This window comes from Lagenorhynchus albirostris, chromosome X, assembly GCF_949774975.1.
Source record: "Lagenorhynchus albirostris chromosome X, mLagAlb1.1, whole genome shotgun sequence".
Classification (NCBI taxonomy): domain Eukaryota; kingdom Metazoa; phylum Chordata; class Mammalia; order Artiodactyla; family Delphinidae; genus Lagenorhynchus; species Lagenorhynchus albirostris.
The window spans coordinates 118203387-118221482 of record NC_083116.1 but is presented as its reverse complement, the minus strand read 5'-3'; the positions used below and the strand labels follow the sequence as shown (position 1 = coordinate 118221482).

The 18096-nt window shown below is 41.4% G+C and overlaps 1 pseudogene; it reads right to left on the bottom strand.

Annotated features, from left to right (window-relative positions):
* Positions 1-274: 274 nt before the first annotated feature.
* Positions 275-1263, bottom strand: LOC132513225 (poly(rC)-binding protein 2-like; annotated as a pseudogene).
* Between the last annotated feature and the right edge of the window lie 16833 nt (positions 1264-18096).

Sequence of the window (18096 nt, the reverse complement as noted above, 5' to 3'; positions counted from 1 at the left end):
TAGTTCTATGACAAACAAAAAAATGCATGAGCACAAAACCCCAAAGTAAAACAAAACAGGGAGAAGCTTAGAAAACTAAATATGGAACTCAGCTCTAACAGCTGAATGGAGAAAGGAATTCGAATAATTTAAAAATCACAAGTGGATGTAAAGTGTAAAGAAATGGAAACTTACAGACTATTTAAAACCTGGAATTGCTGACTGTTCAGAAACGACACAGATGGATCAAGAGTGGTGAACAGCCAGAAAGGATTGTGGATGGATCTGCATTGCTTTAGCGGCTCCCCGTGCCACCTGTCTCTGAGGACAGCCAGACAATTTGGTATGGAACAAGGCTAATGCTGGCAGCAGATCCAGTGACGGTAACCAGCCTAACGGTAGATCCTTCCACTGGGTTTGCAATGACGAACTATGCCCCAGAAGTCTGGTGGCTCTTACTGATTTGGGCTCCCTAATGCCCCATTGTGCGGCCAGTTAAAAGGCTTGAAATGTGAGTTCATGAGTAGTCTCAGTAGATACATCCAAACCTGCCCAATAGCCTTTCATCTCTGGAGAGTGGATTCAATGTCACTGAATCCAGGGTTGCCATGCATCATAGGAAAACAAGACTGTTGCAGTGCCGGCCTCCAGAGAGAGTTCCTCTAGGTCATGGTTGAGGCACGTGGATGGGTGGGGAGTGGGGGTGAGGAAAGCCCCCACCGTTGCTGCCTGTGTGGTACGTGTCCTGACCACCTGCAAAGATGACCCGAGAGCTGGTTGGGGTCAGGGTGACTCCAACGTGACTGGACAGGCTTGTTGGACACACTCAATGATGGCTTGCCCAACGCCAGCAGTTATAATGGCCTGCTCAGTTGAGTCGGGAGGCTTATTCTCTGCCACCTGGCCCTGAGCCCCTGGACTCTCTCGTCATATTTCCTTGATCTCAAAACCTCCTTTCTCAATGAGAGAGCCACACTGCTAGCAAGGACCACCAGGCTCAGGGTGACCAGGGTCTGCTGGCAGCTGTGCTCTTGTGCTGACCTCCTCTTCCAGTGCATCCGTGATCATAGCAAAGGCTTTAAAGATGGCATTCAGGGGTCCAGCCAAAGTGATAATTCTCTCAGCACAGTTCCCTTTGGAGATGTCGATATGTACACCACTCTCCCCACGCATCTTCTTAACTGATTCTCTGTTCTTTCTGATGCGGCTGCCAACTTCCTTTCCATGCATAAAGAGCTTTATGGTGAAAGTGACATTCGATCCACTTGCAATCATACCCTCCATCCGCCCCTGTTGCCTTCTTGACAACCCCTCTTGTTCCTCCTCTGGCCTTCTACCCTTCCCCTTCCCACGCACTCCCCTTTTCTTCTCCAGCCTACAGTTTCTGGCTTTGACCACTACCAGTGACCAATGACTTGACCATTTCAAGTCTAGCTCCTTGGAATACCGCTGGACATAGAGACATATTATTACAGGTGTCACACAAAGCACTAAGCATAAAAGGAAAAAACGGATACATTTGATTACGTTTAAATGAAGAACTTCTGTTCAACAAAAGACCCCATTAGGAAAGAGAAAAAACAAGCCGAAGAGCAAGAGAATACATTTGCAACTCCTGTACCCAACAAAGGACTTCTATAGATAAAGAACTCCTATGCATCAAGAAAGACATAGAAACTGTAAAGAAGTGAGCAAAAGGCTTGAACATGAGCTGCACAAAAGAGGCTATACAAATGACCAGTAAACATAATGAAATGTGCTCAACCTCGTTACTGAACAGAGAAATGCAAATTCAAAACTCCACTGCCCATTGAGTAGATTGGCAAAAATGAAAACATCTGACATCACCAACTATAACCTAGGATGTGGAGCAACTGGAATTCTCGCACACTGATGATAGGAGTGTCAGTTGGTACCCTTTCCCTCAATTTGGGAAAGAGTTTGACATCTGTTGAAGTTGAAGATACTTACACCCTCTGCCCCTCCAATGCATACTGTGTAATTCTATTTTTATAGCTTTCAAAAATAGAGAAAGCAAGTGTATCATTTAGGTATATATACTAGGTGGCAACAGAATAAAACACTGCAAGGAAGTTATTACCATAAAGTCTGGGAAATGGTTCCCTCTGGAGAGGAACGAGGAAATTGTAATGGCCCAGGAATGCACAGGGGTCTGGTGGAGGTGTTGACAACGATCTACTTCTTGAGCAGGATGGTAGTTAAAAGAGTATTTGGTCTACAGTAATTCATTATGCTGCCTGTTTGTGCTTCATGTTCTTCTCCATATGTGTGCTGTATTTCACGGTAAGAAAGTTTAAAAAAAAACTTTCTCAAAGTGTTTTCTGAGAAACGTTGCGTAATGAGGTCTTAATATATGTTACTCACAAAAAGGATTCTATGGTCAAATACATCTCAGCACTGGAATAAGTGAAGACAAACAGGTCTTTAATATGCCAAGGTACATTGTGAAATTCCAAGAAGGATCAAGAGTATGCAATAATTTATATGACCACGGCACCCTTTTCCTCAGGGAGATTTTACAGAGCATATACTTAGGAAAAGTAGATGGAAAAAAGTCATAGAGCAAGTTTCAGTTTCATGAGCCAGTTGACCTGATCCAACCAAAGGCTTTCAGGAGCTTTATGCAAAGCGTGAAATGCAAAATAGCAAACAAATGAAGTTTTAGGTGGCGCTGAACTGGAGGCTCTCACTATTGCTAAAATCCTCATAATTTCAAGTGTCAGATCCCAAACGCTGCAGGGATTAGCCCATCCCCATCCCCCTCCTCTGTAGTTACGTTTGTTCCAGTTTTCACAGTCACCGTGATGTAACTGTGTGTCTGCAGATGTGTACGGCCCCGGGCGTCCCCGGGAGTCCCGACCAGCAGGACAAATCCTTGTGAGTCCGAGGAGGAACCTGTGGGGGTTGAAAAAAGGGGGAAGGGCAGGAGACGCGAAAGAATGGAGGCAAGACAGAATCCTGATCAAGCCTCAAACTTTTATTGCTGCGGTAGCTGTATTTATACACTGCAGAGAAAGGGAGGCGGGATTCAGAATGAGGGAAGTACTTGGCTAATCATCATTGGTGCTGCGTGCGCGGGCTTTCATTTTAGGCGCGAACTTCTATCTCATAAATCAGGAAGAGAAGCAGGGTGTCGGCCATCTTCTAATGGCGAAAACTTCTTGGCTCCCAACATTTCCTCCCTTTTTATTTCTTTTAAGGAGGTGGGCATTAACCGAGTGAGGGAGTAGTGACCTGAATCCTCCCGTGGACAAGGTATGTGTGTCCACACTCATCGGCTCTTGGTATCTTTTGGGGAGGAGAGGCAGAGCCAAAGATAATCTTAGCTACTAAAAGCCAAAAACAATGTTTAGATACCAACCTCTATCATAATTCAGGTATACTCACAGGGAATAACAGAGATTACCTTGTATATACATATATACACGTTTTCCCTTGTGCATGCTTTGCTGCCACACTCAACTCGGTACCCATACCCTCCATCAAAGAGGGGGGTAGGCATGTCTCTGTTTCATGCCGCTCCAGTGGAGGGGCAGCCAGAATCATCCTTTGGTTCTGCTTCTGTAATGGCGAGGCGATGGTAATGTATGAGGTTAAATTTTGAGGTAAGTGGGGAGTGCTTTCAGCCTGTCCAACAACCAGCAAAGATGACAGGATCAGGGTCACAACAGATAGCTCATGTCGTCTCTGCCGCTCTTTCAATATTAGGAGGGTCTCCATCTTTTTCTGAAAAAGAAAAAGAAATACAATCTCAGGGAAAAGGGCCCTGGATAAAATTTATTACTTTATAGAACTTATAGGTTTAATAAGGCGCTCAGGCAACCAGCGTGCTCCACCTTCTTTGGTATTATATACACATGCGGATCCCCTCCCCCAGATGAGGAGTGGATCGGGTCCATGCCATTTAAAGGTCAAAGGGTCTTTCCACATAACTTGTGCATATTGATTTTTAGTTTCTTGATGCCAAAGGCGATCGGCGGCAGATCTACCATTATTATCTAATTGTAAAAAATTAATTACAAACAGGGCATGACTAAGAATATTTTTGGGGGAATTTTTTGTAGCAGTTAAATCATTATTTTTAAGCTTGGAAATGGTATTTTTAAGGGTTTGATGGGCTCTTTCTACTATGCCTTGACCCTGGGGGTTATATGGAATTCCCGTAAGATGTTTTATTTGAAGCCGGGTGCAAAAATCTTGGAAAGCCTGGGAGGTATACCCAGGCCCATTATCTGTTTTAATTATTTGAGGCTTGCCTAAAACTGTAAAACATTGGAGCACATGTGAAATAATGTTTTTTGTGGCTTCTCCTCCCTGAAGGGAGGCATATATAAAGCCGCTAAAGGTATCAATGGACACATGAATAAATTTTAATTTTCCAAATTTAGCAAGATGGGTAACATCCATCTGCCAGATTTCATTAGGTAATAGACCTCTTGGGTTTACCCCAAGATGTGGAAGAGGTAAAAATGTAACGCACCCTGGACAATTTTTTACAATTTGTCTTGATTGTTCTCGAGTAAGCTTAAACATTAAGCGAAGAGTATGTGCATTAACATGATGTAGCTGATGAAATTGAGTAGCTTGAGAAACAGAATCAGAGGTTACGGTGCACATCAGGCGGGCATTTTTATCAGCTAAATCATTGCCCTGAGAGAGGGGTCCAGGAAGATCTGTATGAGCCCTAAGATGATCAATAAAAAAAGGCGCTTGTCTTTGAAGTATAAGACTTTGAAGTTGTTGACAAAGGGGAACAGCATTGGAAGAGGGTTTAATATATGGAACAGTTTCTAAAAGGGGGACGGACAAAGCTATATATGAGCTGTCCGTATATAAATTAAAGGGGATATTCTGTAACATCTCAAAAACCTGAAGAATGGCAAAAAGCTCAACAAGTTGTGCTGATAAAAAGGGGGACTGTACCCTATAGGGCCGATTATTTATAACAAATACAGCAACACCGGATGATGATCCATCAGTGAATACTAGGGCAGCATCTCCCAGAGGAACAGCAGAAGTGATTTTGGGAAATATAAACAGATGTTTTCTAGCAAACTGAAGGAGCTTATCAGGTGGATAATGATTATCAATATTACCCTGAAAGGAGGATAAGGAAACAAGCCATTTATCATCAGTTTGTAATAACCAACTAAGCTCTTCTTTGGTATAGGGGAGAATCAAATGATCAGGATCTCTGCCAAAAAATTGACGGCTTTTTTCTCTGCCCAAAGTAAGAACCTGTGCTACTAAGGAAGGGTAGGTCTTAAGCACTTTATTAGGAGATACGGACAAATGTATCCACAAGACGGGATGATCTTGCCATAGGACTCCAGTGGGTGTATGTGCAGTGGCACAAATAATCAAACTAAAGGGACGACCATAATCTAAAAAGGTAATCTGTTGACATCTAATGGCCTTTTCTACTAATTGAAGAGAATTTTTAGCCTCCTTAGTCAGCCTACGGGGTGACAAGGGATCTGATGGCCCTTGTAAAATTTCGAATAAGGGTTTTAACTCTCCCGTAGTAAGTTTAAGATACGGTCGTAGCCAATTAATATCTCCCAAAAATTTTTGAAAATCATTGAGGGTTTGCAAATGTGATACTTGTATGTGTATCTTTTGAGTGGTAATTATTTTTTTGTTTAATTCGAAACCAAGATAATAGTATGGATCTTTTAATTGTACCTTATTTGAAGCAATTTGAAGGCCAGAGGAAGCAAGATTATCTTTTAAATCTTGATAACACTTAAGGAGTTCATCAGTTGATTTTCCAGCCAAAAGAATATCATCCATATAATGAATGATATAGATACCAGGCCAACGAGCCCTAAGAGGGTCTACAGCTTGTGCAACAAATTTTTGACATAAGGTGGGGCTATTGGCCATACCCTGCGGGAGGACCTTCCATTGAAAACGTGGCATTGGGCCTTTAAAATTAATTACTGGGAGACTAAATGCAAAACGCTCTCTATCCTGAGGATGGAGAGGGATAGTAAAAAGGCAATCTTTAAGATCAATAATGATTTTAAAATAGCCAGCTGGAATGGCAATAGGAGAAGGCAAGCCAGGCTGTAAAGCTCCCATGGTAAACATTGTTTTATTAATTTCCCTAAGATCTTGGAGAAGTCGCCATGAGCCAGATCTCTTTTTTATCACAAGGATAGGGGTATTCCATGGCGAAGTAGTGGCTTCTAAATGTCCAGCGGCCAATTGTTCCTGCACTAGCTTTGTGGCAGCTGTAAGTTTTTCTTCTGTTAGAGGCCATTGGTCCACCCAAACGGGATCATTAGTTTTCCATCGTATTTTGTCCGCATGGGGCACAGGAAGGTCAATGGCCGCTAAGAAAAAGGCGAACTGCCTAGGCCCTGGCGATTTATGTTAGATGCCAGGGAAATAGGTCGTGTAATACCCTGATTATTTTTTCCTAAGCCTAAGCCTGGTAGAAACCCTTGGTTTAGCATTTGTTGGGTCACCACCTCATTGGGGCTGGCCATGATTAACTTTAATTGTGACAGGATGTCACGTCCCCAAAGATTCAACGGGATATGTGGCAAAATATAAGGTTGTACCTGTCCAGTATTACCTTCAGTATCTATCCATGTAAGAACTTTAGAACTCCGTTTAGGATTGGTAGAATGTCCTATGCCTTGTAAATGAGTTATAGACACTGTACAAGGCCAAGAGGAGGGCCAATATTTTTCCGAAATAATTGTTGCATCGGCTCCTGTATCGACTAAACCCTCAAATTTCTTTCCATCTAACCACAGGGTTAGGAGTGGCCTTTCAGGAGTAATTTGTTGGACCCAATAAACATCTGAGGAGCCAAAAGCAGCATCTGCTCTAGGACAATTAGTGTGGCTCTTATTTAAAGAATTTAGGGGCAACAATACTAACTGTGCTATCCTTTGACCTTTAGGGATTGATATAGGGCCTTGTAAAGCAGATGCCAAAAGGGTAATTTGACCTGAATAATCATTATCAATAACACCAGGTATAATTTGGAGGCCAGCCAAAGCGGAACTACCTCTTCCTAAAATTAAACCAAAAGTATTTGGGGGCAGGGGGCCATAAACTTCTGTGGAAATTGGTTGTACTCCTTGTTCTGGGACTAATATTGAGTCGGTGGAGGCACAGAGGTCCAATCCTGCGCTTCCGGGTGTGGCTCGACAGAGGGAGCCAACATCTGGGTGCAGGGAACTTGTCCAGATTTTTGAGGAACAAACCGAATTGCCCCTTGGTTTGGTTCCAAGGAAGGGGCCAGGGGCTGGCCCCGTGAAAAGTTTCCCTGTTTTTTGGGGAGCAATTGGCCATTTATATCCGTTTTTGAAAAACATTCTGAAGACCAATGTTTGCCTCTTTTACAACGAGGGCAAACGGTGGTGGGAGGAGCCCGGGATTGATATTGGGGTTGTTGTGGGTTAGCCTTTAATGACTGTCCTTGCCTATGTAATGAACAATTCCGGGCAAAATGTCCAGGTCGTTTGCAATTATAGCAAGTTTTTTGTTGTTTATCTAGGACGGATGTATCTTTAATAAAATCTTTTAGGGCAGCTCCAATCGCAAGACCAACAGAATGGGAGGGACCAATTCCGGAGCACAACTTAATGTAATCAGCCAGGCTACCACCACGATGAGCCCGAAGGGCAGCTTGGCAGGCCGGATTGGCATTTTCATAAGCTAAATGTTTAACAAAGGCATTATCAGTTTCACTATCACCCACTACACGCTCGGCGGCGTCCGTGAGGCGGCTAATAAACTCACAATAAGGCTCTTCTGGTCCCTGGCGAATTTTTGCCAAGGAAGTTGTGGGCGAACCCTTAGGCGGAAGACGGCGCCAGGCCTTAAGGCCAGCATGTTGTATTTGAGCCAACAAACCAGGGGGAAAAGCAGCCTGAGACTCATTGGATTCATAGGGGGGACGGCCAAGTAATTTATCTCGGGTCCATGATCGGGAAGTTCTGTTTTCAGCATTTCTTTGGGCAGTTTCTCTACAATTTTCTGCAAATTCAGTGCGCCATAAAACAAAATCTCCCCCAGAAAGGGTGGCCCGAGCCAGGGTAAGCCAATCATTTGGGGTCAGCCAGCGATCGCTTAATCCCTCCAAGATTGCCAATGTATAAGGGGCTGTGGGCCCATAATTATTGACAGCAGATTTTAAATCTTTTATATGTTTTAAATTGAGGCGGCGATATTTATGTGCAAAAGGGCCGCCCCCAGAAGAATTATGAATATCTGGTCCCTCATCAGGTTCAGGAGATTCTTCTCCCTCTTCCTCTTCCCCTTCCTCACTATCTTCAGCTTGAATTTCACCTTGAGTGGGTAAATTTTGACTGCGAGTAACAGGGAAGGCTAACTTAATGGATCCTGGTTTTTGTCGAAGCGGGGGTTTATTGGGACCGTTCGAGACATTAAAAGAAGTAAGCTCCACCTCAAGGGCCTTAAGCTCCTTTAGGAGATCCAAGCGTTCCCGTTTTTGTTGTAAAACATCTCTCAAAGAGGAAATTTCCTGGGTTAAGGCCATCTTAGCCTGTCGAAGGGGATCAATCAGGGGGGCAATGGGAGCAGGGGCGCTAAAGGCAGGCATCTGATGAGGAGTATTATAAGATGGTGGAGGCTTCAAAAAGGGGGAATCCCCAGGGATCATCATTGCGATGATAACGAGCAGCCTGCTCATCGAGAGTTTCCTGATCTTGGGGGGAAAGCTGGTCATCATTGGGATCACCCTTAATAGCAGTAAGGGAAGGATAAATCTTTGGGATAACTTTATCATCTGTGGGATAATGATGACCGGTTTCTGGAATTTTTGGGAACTCTTCATTTGAACCCATATCAATGGTAACGGATGGACAAGCTGAATGGAGACGAGAGGCTGCTTTAAGAATTGTTTCCCCGGTCTCTACAACCTTTTGGACATCGGGGTCAAAAAAATGACCCATGAGAATCTCCCTAATTAAATTCCAATACGAAAATGCAGTCACAGGCACTTTAGAAGGCCCAAAGGTTTGATAATAATCATTTAAACAATTTCCTACACGATTCCAGCATTTTTTATCTATTGTCCCTTCCTGTGGGAACCATGGGCAAACATCAGACAAGAACATAAAAAATTCACGCAAATCTTTTTTTCTAGCCTTAATCTTCCGCATCTTGAGGGAATCCTCGATCCCCTGAAGAAAGAGTTCATGGGAACTCAATTCCTGTCCCATATTTATAGCTCCGCCTACCTTATCCTCAGGTCACGACTGCCGAAGGGCGGCCAGTCCTCCGGGGACCTAATCAAGCTGCACTTTCGAGTAAGTCTCGCGGCGGCTCAGTGGGTGCCTGGCCAGGCGTTCGTAAGCGTGCTACCTCCGTCAGGATCCGTTCCTCGAGCCCCACGTTGGGCGCCAATTGTGTACGGCCCCGGGCGTCCCCGGGAGTCCCGACCAGCAGGACAAATCCTTGTGAGTCCGAGGAGGAACCTGTGGGGGTTGAAAAAAGGGGGAAGGGCAGGAGACGCGAAAGAATGGAGGCAAGACAGAATCCTGATCAAGCCTCAAACTTTTATTGCTGCGGTAGCTGTATTTATACACTGCAGAGAAAGGGGGGCGGGATTCAGAATGAGGGAAGTACTTGGCTAATCATCATTGGTGCTGCGTGCGCGGGCTTTCATTTTAGGCGCGAACTTCTATCTCATAAATCAGGAAGAGAAGCAGGGTGTCGGCCATCTTCTAATGGCGAAAACTTCTTGGCTCCCAACATGCAGATGGATGGACCAACTGGTGTTTGCGCACTTCTTTTTGTATCGATGTCCATCACAGCTGTTTATAAACAAAATCATTCTGATGGAATCCAACTTCTGCCCCAGTGCTGGTGCTACAACCCTGCTCTCACTGGGACACTGGGTCAGTTAGCTTTCACTGTGTAACAAACCACCCCACAGAGACCTAGTGGCTTAAAACAACAACCACAATTTTGTGCTCTGGAAATTTGGACTGGGCTCAGATGGATGAGTCTTCTGCTGGTCTCAACTAGGTGTCACTCACGTGTGTCTGCAGGCAGCTGCTGGGTCAGCTAGGATGTTGGCTGGCTGTTAGCTGAGGCAGCCATTTGAGTTCCAGCCATGGTTTTCTCTTATTCATCAGGCAGCCCTAGATGGGCTTGTTCATGTGGCAGCTATAACAAGAGTCCTAAGAATAGCAAGAGAGAGATAGCCCCAATGTGCACGTGTTTTTCAAGTCTTTGCTAGCATCACATTTGTTATTGTGCTGTCAATCAGACGATCACATGGCCAAGTCTAGAGTCAGAGTAGAAGGAGACTACCCAAGGGTATGGATACAGAGAGACTTGAACAAATTGGGAGCCATTGCTACATCAATCTGCCACAGGTACTTTGGGCATCATAGTCATTCATTATCAAAACTATCTCTAAAACTGCACTGACTTACGGTACCTCTGATACCAGTCGAATTCACTACTGAGTTGTATTTTTAAAAGCAGATGTGTTCATCAGCCTTTTAAAGGAATGATCCAAATAGGAAAGCTTGATTAAAATAGACATCGATTACATTTTCAAAGATATGATGAAATGTAAACGGTTTCCCCTAAGGAAAGTATGCAAGATGATTGTTCAAGGAGAAATTTAATTACAACCTAAAAAACACAGGGATTCTCGCAGATACAAATTATCGTTAGATTGTATTCGTTACAGAAATACAAAAATGATGACCTTTCCTTTAGTTTCACTTGTTTTTATTTAACAAACTCTGTTCCTTGGCTTTTTTCAGCATGACTCTGTTTAATTGTCGCAGACTTGAAATTATTATCTAAGCCTGCACATATTAATCCTGTCTGTTGGAAGAAAAGAAGCCTGTCATGTGGGGTAATTATGGCTGCGGGGGGCAATAATCAATGGGCAGAATAGACCCAGGCCTGCTTTCTGTTGTCCTCAAGCATCGACAATCGATGGCTGTGGCCATGCTGAGTTGGGAAAGGATCACATCTCTAAGTCACAGCAGTATTTGGGGGTAATTTCTCAGGAAATGACAAGGATCATTAGGTAACTCCAGATGGTATTACCAATCTTGATTCCATTTGACCACCTGAGGCCACCATCTTGTACTGATTTTACACTATCAAGACCACAAGAAAGGTTCGTCACTAAGAATTTTGGACTCTCAGTTCTGTCTTCCATGGCAGAGTTCTCCTTTTTCTTTGCTTTGGATGACATTGAAGTCTATGGATAATTTAGAATGTGATGAAATCATAGTTTCTAAACTTCTTATTGCTAAATTGAGATGATGATGGTGATAGAGAGGAGCAGCTCTTGCCAAGTTCTTGACAAGAATCGTATCATTTAGTCTTCACAATGCCCTCTTATCTCTATTTGACACCAGGAGATTAACTGACTTGCCCAAGGACCCACGACTTGTAAATGGTGGCGACAGAATTTGAACCCAGGTCTAATCTGACTCTGAAGTCCTGCTTTTAACGAGTCAGCCACACCACCCGCCTTCTGAGAGCTGGCTAGGTATGTCTGAGCCTCCTCCCCCTCCTCACCTATACTTCTGTTGAGCATTCGCTGTTGTAGAGTGTACAGAACCGTGCTAGAAATGCGGTATAAAAAATGCCTCTTGTACAGTAGAATATGGGATAAACAACCTTATAAATAGCTTTCTCTTGGCGCTGGTCTTGGTGGAGAGGGAAAGCAGAAATTATAAGAACCTTGTCAACTGGCAAACCTGTTTTTAGGTAGAGGTTTCACACCGTCCACCTCCCTCAACACATCCCTCTCAGAGAGTTGATAGCAAGCAACATGATGGAACCATTTGACAGCTAGCACATCTTCACCACCACATCCACCCTCGCACTTTATTGCTTGGTGAAACTGTATGAAGTTAGGAAGCCCAAGAGAGACCAGGGAGCATGCTGGATATCTCATAGCTGTAACTTTCAGATACCAAATCATTAAGAAATGACCTTGCATATTTACATATAGTTTTGCCTCTGTCTTATGCCAGTTAAAGGCACAGACTCAGGAAACAGACTGCTTGGGATCAACCACAGATCTGCCATTTTACTAGCTGTGTGACCTTGCACAAGTTATTAAACCACTCTGAGCCTCACTTTCCTCAGCCAGAAAAAGGAAATGATAATAGTGTTCTTTGTAAAAGAATACTATTTTGCAAAAGAATGCAAAACATGTAGTGCCTTGGCACATAGCAAGTGCTGTTTAAGTGTTAGCTATTAATACTGTTACTCTGTTAAACAGCTTAAATCAGGTATAGGGTTTCATTTTCTTTATTTAAAAATTTTAAAAAGCAATTTAAGAAATTTTTATGTTCCTGGTGGCAGCCAGTTATTTTATTTAGAAAGGTGCATTCAGCATCCAGCGGTTGTACGCTAGGTATATTTTGGAATAAGTTTGTCAGTTAGATATTGATTTACGTACATTAAGATCATTCAAACGGCTAATGATTTCCTTTTATTTTTTCTATTTTTTCCTTCAATTTTTTTATTGAAGTATAGTTGATGTACAATATTATGTAAGTTACAGGTATATAACATAGTGATCACAGATTTAAAGATTATATTCCATTTATAGTTACTACAAAATACTGGTTATATTCTCTGCTGTACAGTACATCCTTGTAGCTTATTTATTTCATACATAATAGTTTGTACCTCCCAATCCCCCACCCCCATATGGCCCCTTCCCCCTTCCCTCTCCCCACTGGTAACCACTAGTTTGTTCTCTATTTCTGTGAGTCTGTTTCTTTTTTGTTATATTCACTAGTTTCTTTTATTTCTTAGATTCCACGTATAAGTGATATCATACAGTATTTATCTTTCTCTGACTTGTGTCACTTAGCATAATGCCCTCCATGTATATTCATGTTGTTGCACATGGCAAAATTTCATTCTTTTTTATGGCTAATATTTCATTGTATATATGCCACATCTTCTTTATCCATTCTCCTGTTGATGGACATTTAGGTTGCTTCCATATCTTGGCAATTGTATATAACACTGCTATGAACATTGGGGTGCATGTATCTTTTCGAATTAGTGTTTTCATTTTTTTCGGATATATACCCAGGAGTGGAATTGCTGGGTCATATGGTAGTTCTATTTTTAGTTTCTTGAGAAAACTCCATACTGTTTTCCACAGTAGTTGCACCAATTTACATTCCTACCAACAGTGCACGCATACCAACAGAGGCTTCCCTTTTCTCCACATCCTCACCAACATTTGTTACTTGCGTTCTTTTTGATGGTAGCCATTCTGACAGGTGTGAGGTGATACCTCATTGTGGTTTTGATTTTCATTTCCCTGATGATTAACTGTGTCAAGCATCTTTTCATATGACTCCTGGCCATCCGCATTTCCTCTTTGGAAAAATGCCTATTCAGGTCTTCTGCCCATTTTAAAACTAGGTTGTTTGGTTTTTTGATGTTGAGTTGTATGAGCTGCTTATATATTTTGGATATTAACCCTTTATCAGTCATATCGTCAGAAAATATTTTCTCTCGTTCAGTAGGTTGTCTTTTTGTTTTGCCAATGGTTTCCTTTGCTGTGCAAAAGCTTTTAAGTTTAATTCAGTTCCATTTGTTTATGTTTGCTTTTATTTCCTTTGCTTTGGGAAACATATCCAAAAAATATTGCTATAATTTATGTCAAACAGTATTCTGCGTGTGTTTTCCTCTAGGAGTTTTAGAGTATCTGGTCTTACATTTAGATCTTGGATCCATTTTGAATTTATCTTTGTATGTGGTGTTAGAGAATGTTCTAATTACGTTCTTTTACATGTAGCTGTCCAGTTTTCCCAGGACCACTTATTGAAGAGACTGTCTTTTCTCCATTGTATTGGTAGATTCTTGCCTCCTTTGTTGTAGATTAACGGACCATAGGAGCCTGGGTTTATTTCTGGGCTTTATATCCTCTTCCACTGATCTATGTGTCTGTTTTTGTGGCAGTGCCATACTGTTTTGATGACTATAGCTTTGTAGTATAGTCTGAAGTCAGAGCGCATGACTCCTCCAGCTCTGTTCTTCTTTCTCAAGATTGTTGAGGCTAGTCAGGGTCTTTTGTATTTCCATACAACTTTTAAAATTATTTGTTCTAGTTTTTTGAAAAGCGCCGTTGGTATTTTGATAGGGATTGCATTGAAACTGTAGATTGCCTTGGGTAGTGTGGTCATTTTAATAATATTAATTCTTCCAGTCCATGAACATGGTATATCTTCCAATGGTTTGTGTCATCTTCAATTTCTTTCATCTCTGTCTTATAGTTTTCTGAGTACAGGTCTTTTACCTCCTTAGATTTATTCCTAGGTATTTTATTCTTTTTGATGTGATGGTAAATGGGATTGTTTCTTTAATTTCTCTTTCTGGTAGTTCATTGTTGGCATATAGAAATGCAGCAGATGTCTGGGTATTACTTTTGTATACTGCGACTTAATCAAATTCATTGATATGCTCTAGTACTTTTCTGGTGGAGTCTTTAGGATTTTCTATGTATAGTATCCTGTCATCTGCAAACAGTGACGGTTTTATTTCTTCCTTTCCAATTTGGATTGCTTTTATCAGCAGTATGCTATTAAACAACCAATGTGTCACTAAAGAAATCAGAAAATATCTGGAGACAAATGAAAACAAAAACACAAAGATCCAAAATCTGTGGGATGCAGCAAAAGCAGTTCTAAGAGGGAAGTTTATAGCGATACAAGTTTACCTTATAGCGATACAAGTTTACCTCAGGAAACAAGAAAAATCTCAAATAAACAATCTAACCTTACACCTAAAGGAATTTAAAAAAAGAAGAACAAACAAAGCCTAAAGTTAGTAGAATGAAAGAAATCATAAAGATCAGAGCAGAAATAAATGAAATAGAGTCTAAAAAGACAAAAGTAAAGATCAATGAAACTACAAGCTTGTTCTTTGAAAAGGTAAAGAAAATTGATAAACCTTTACCCAGACTCCTCAAGAAAAAAAGGGAGAGGGCGCAAATAAAATCAGAAATGAAAAAGGAGAAGTTACAACCAACACCACAGAAATACAAAGGATCCTAAGAGACTACTATGAACAAGTATATGCCAATAAAATAGACAACGAAGAAGAAATGGACAAATTCTTAGAAATGTACAATCCCCCAAGACTGAACCAGGAAGATATAGAAAATATGAACAGACCAATTACCAGTAATGAAATTAAATTAGTAATTTAAAATCTCCCAACAAACAAAAGTCCAGGTCCAGATGGCTTCACAGGTGAAATCTACCAAACATTCACAGAAGTTAACACCTATCCTTCTGAAACTATTCCAAAAAATTGCAGAGGAAGAAATGCTTCCAAATTAATTAGCCGAGGCCAACATCACCCTGATACCCCAACCAGACAAAGATATCACAAAAAAATGAAAATTACAGGCCAGTATCACTGATGAACTTTGATGCAAAAATCCTCAGCAAAATAGTAGCAACCTGAATCCAACAATACCCTAAAAGGCTCATGCACCATGATCAAGTGGGATTTATCCCAGGGATGCAAGGAGTTTTCATTATCTACAAATCAGTCAGTGTGGTACACCACATTAACAAGTTGAAGCACAAAAACCGTATGGTCATCTCCATAGATGCAGAAAAAGCTTTTAACAAAATTCAACATCCATTTATGATAAAAAAAACTCTCCAGAAAGTGGGCATAGAGGGAACATACCTCAACATAATAAAGACCAAATATGACAAACCTACAGCTAACATCATACTCAATGGTGAAAAGCTGAAAGCATTTCCTCTCATATCAGGAATAAGAGAAGGATGCCCACTCACGACCCTTTTTTTTCTAATATAAATTTATTTATTTTATTTTTGGCTGCGTTGGGTCTTCATTGCTGCGTGCAGCCTTTCTCTAGTTGTGGCGAGCGGGGGCTACTGTTTGTTGTGGTGCGCGGGCTTCTCATTGCGGTGGCTTCTCTTGTTGTGGAGCATGGGCTCTAGGCGCGCAGGCTTCAGTAGTGGCTTGTGGGCTCTTGAGTGCAGGCTCAGTAGTTGTGGCTCAAGGGCTTAGTTGCTCCGCGACATGTGGGATCTTCCCATGGGCTCTAACCCATGTCTCCTGCATTGGCAGGCAGATTCTTAACCACTGAGCCACCAGGGAAGCCCCTCGACACTTTTATTCAACATAGTAGTATTGGAAGTTCTAGCCATAACAATTAGACAAGAAAAAGAAATTTAAAACTTTTAAATAGAAAAGGCGGTTTTTTTCTTATTTTAAGAGTAATGCGTGTTCATCGTAAAAGTATAGAAAATACAGTCATAAAAAATTGCCTTAAAATTTTCAGTGTTCAATATTTAAATATAGCAAACCAGAACTTAGTAGCTTGAAACAATAATCCATTTTTACTTGATAATTCTGTGGGTTGGCAGGTTGGGCTTAGCGTATCTATGTAGTCTTTTGGAGGCTTGGTTGGGGCTGGATGGTGGAGCATGACCTCACTCACAGCCTGCAGTTGGCAGGCTGTTGGCCACGGCACCTCAGATTTCCTCCACGTGACCTATTCATGTGATGTTCACCTGCTGGAGAATAAACAGACTGTTCTCCTATTCACACGGTGGTTTCAGGATTCCAAGTGCAGCAACAAGAGTCTGAGCGCAAGAGCCCAAGCATTTCTCAGGCCTCTGCTAGTACCATATCTGCTGATGTCCCCTTGGCCAAACAAGCAACATGGCTAAGTAAGAACAAATTCAAGGGATCAGGACAGACATTTCACCTTTTGATCTGAGGACAGCCAAAGTCACATTGCAAAGGTACAGGCATGCAGAGATAGGAGAAATGTATTGCTATTTTTAGCAATTCACCACAGATAAATACTGTTAAAATTACATATATATAAAATACATGTATGTGTATGTGTGTGTTATACATTTACATGTGTTTCACACATAGAAATGCATGGAAAAATATATGCCCAAACAAAAGTGATCTTATTAAACATTTTGTACCTTCCCCCCCCCCATTGATGACTTCCTAAGGTCATTTTAATGTCCTCATTTTAAGATGTGCATAGTACTACATTGTATAGACTTACCATGAAATATTTAACCCAAGTCTCTTGTACGACTTTTAGGTTGTTTCCAATTTTGCAATAAACTGAATATGTAGAGTTTTCTACGTTTTTCTCATTAGTTCGTTATTTTGACCTCTGACATATTGTAAGAATACTCTACTGAAAGATTGCATCCAGAGATAATATTCAAAATACTCAACAACACTGTAGATCCTGACCTTAGCCCGGAGCAAGGTCCTGAGGGTAATCCTTTAATTGCTGGATTCGGAGGTCCAGGTCCCAAGGGAGAGGGCCGTGCAGGTGGGGTAGCGGGTGCTACTCAAGGTGGTTAGTGGTGGGATAACTGTTATTTGCCTTCACAACCATACTAAATATCAGCCACAGAGAAGTGTGTGGGAATGTCTGTTTCCCATCACCTCTCCGGCTGTCGATGTCGTCCGTCTTTTTAATCTTTGCCAACCTGACCCGTGATAACAACAAAAATAATACCATCTTTATATTGAATTTTCCTAATCACAAGTGAGGGCTCTTTTTTATGTCTCATCACCATTTGTATTGGGTTGTTATCCTTGATTTCAGTGAATCACCTGTTTACGTCATCGGTCCATTTTTCTTTGAAATGTTACTCTTTTAATTGGAAAGCTAATATTTATCGATGCCTTACAATGTGTCACTATTCTAAGCCCTTAATAGGCATTATCTATTTTAATATTCATCATGACCCTATGAAGTTATTATTATTCCCATTTTAGAGATGTAAAAATAGAGGCAGAGGTGCAGTAATGTGTCCACCAGGATCTTGTTTGTAAGTGCTGAAGCCAGGATTCAAAACCAAGCAGGAAGATCCCGTAACTCAGGTTCTTAATCATTCTTATCTATTCTATTGCTCCTGCAGTATTTACTTATAAGAGCTTTTTACATAGGGATATTAATTTTTTAATACTTATTGTACATTTTTACTAGTTTGTCCTTCTACTTTTTACTTTCCTTATTGTGGTGTTTGCTATACAGAAATTTAAAAATCTTATGGATGCGCTTTTCTATATGAA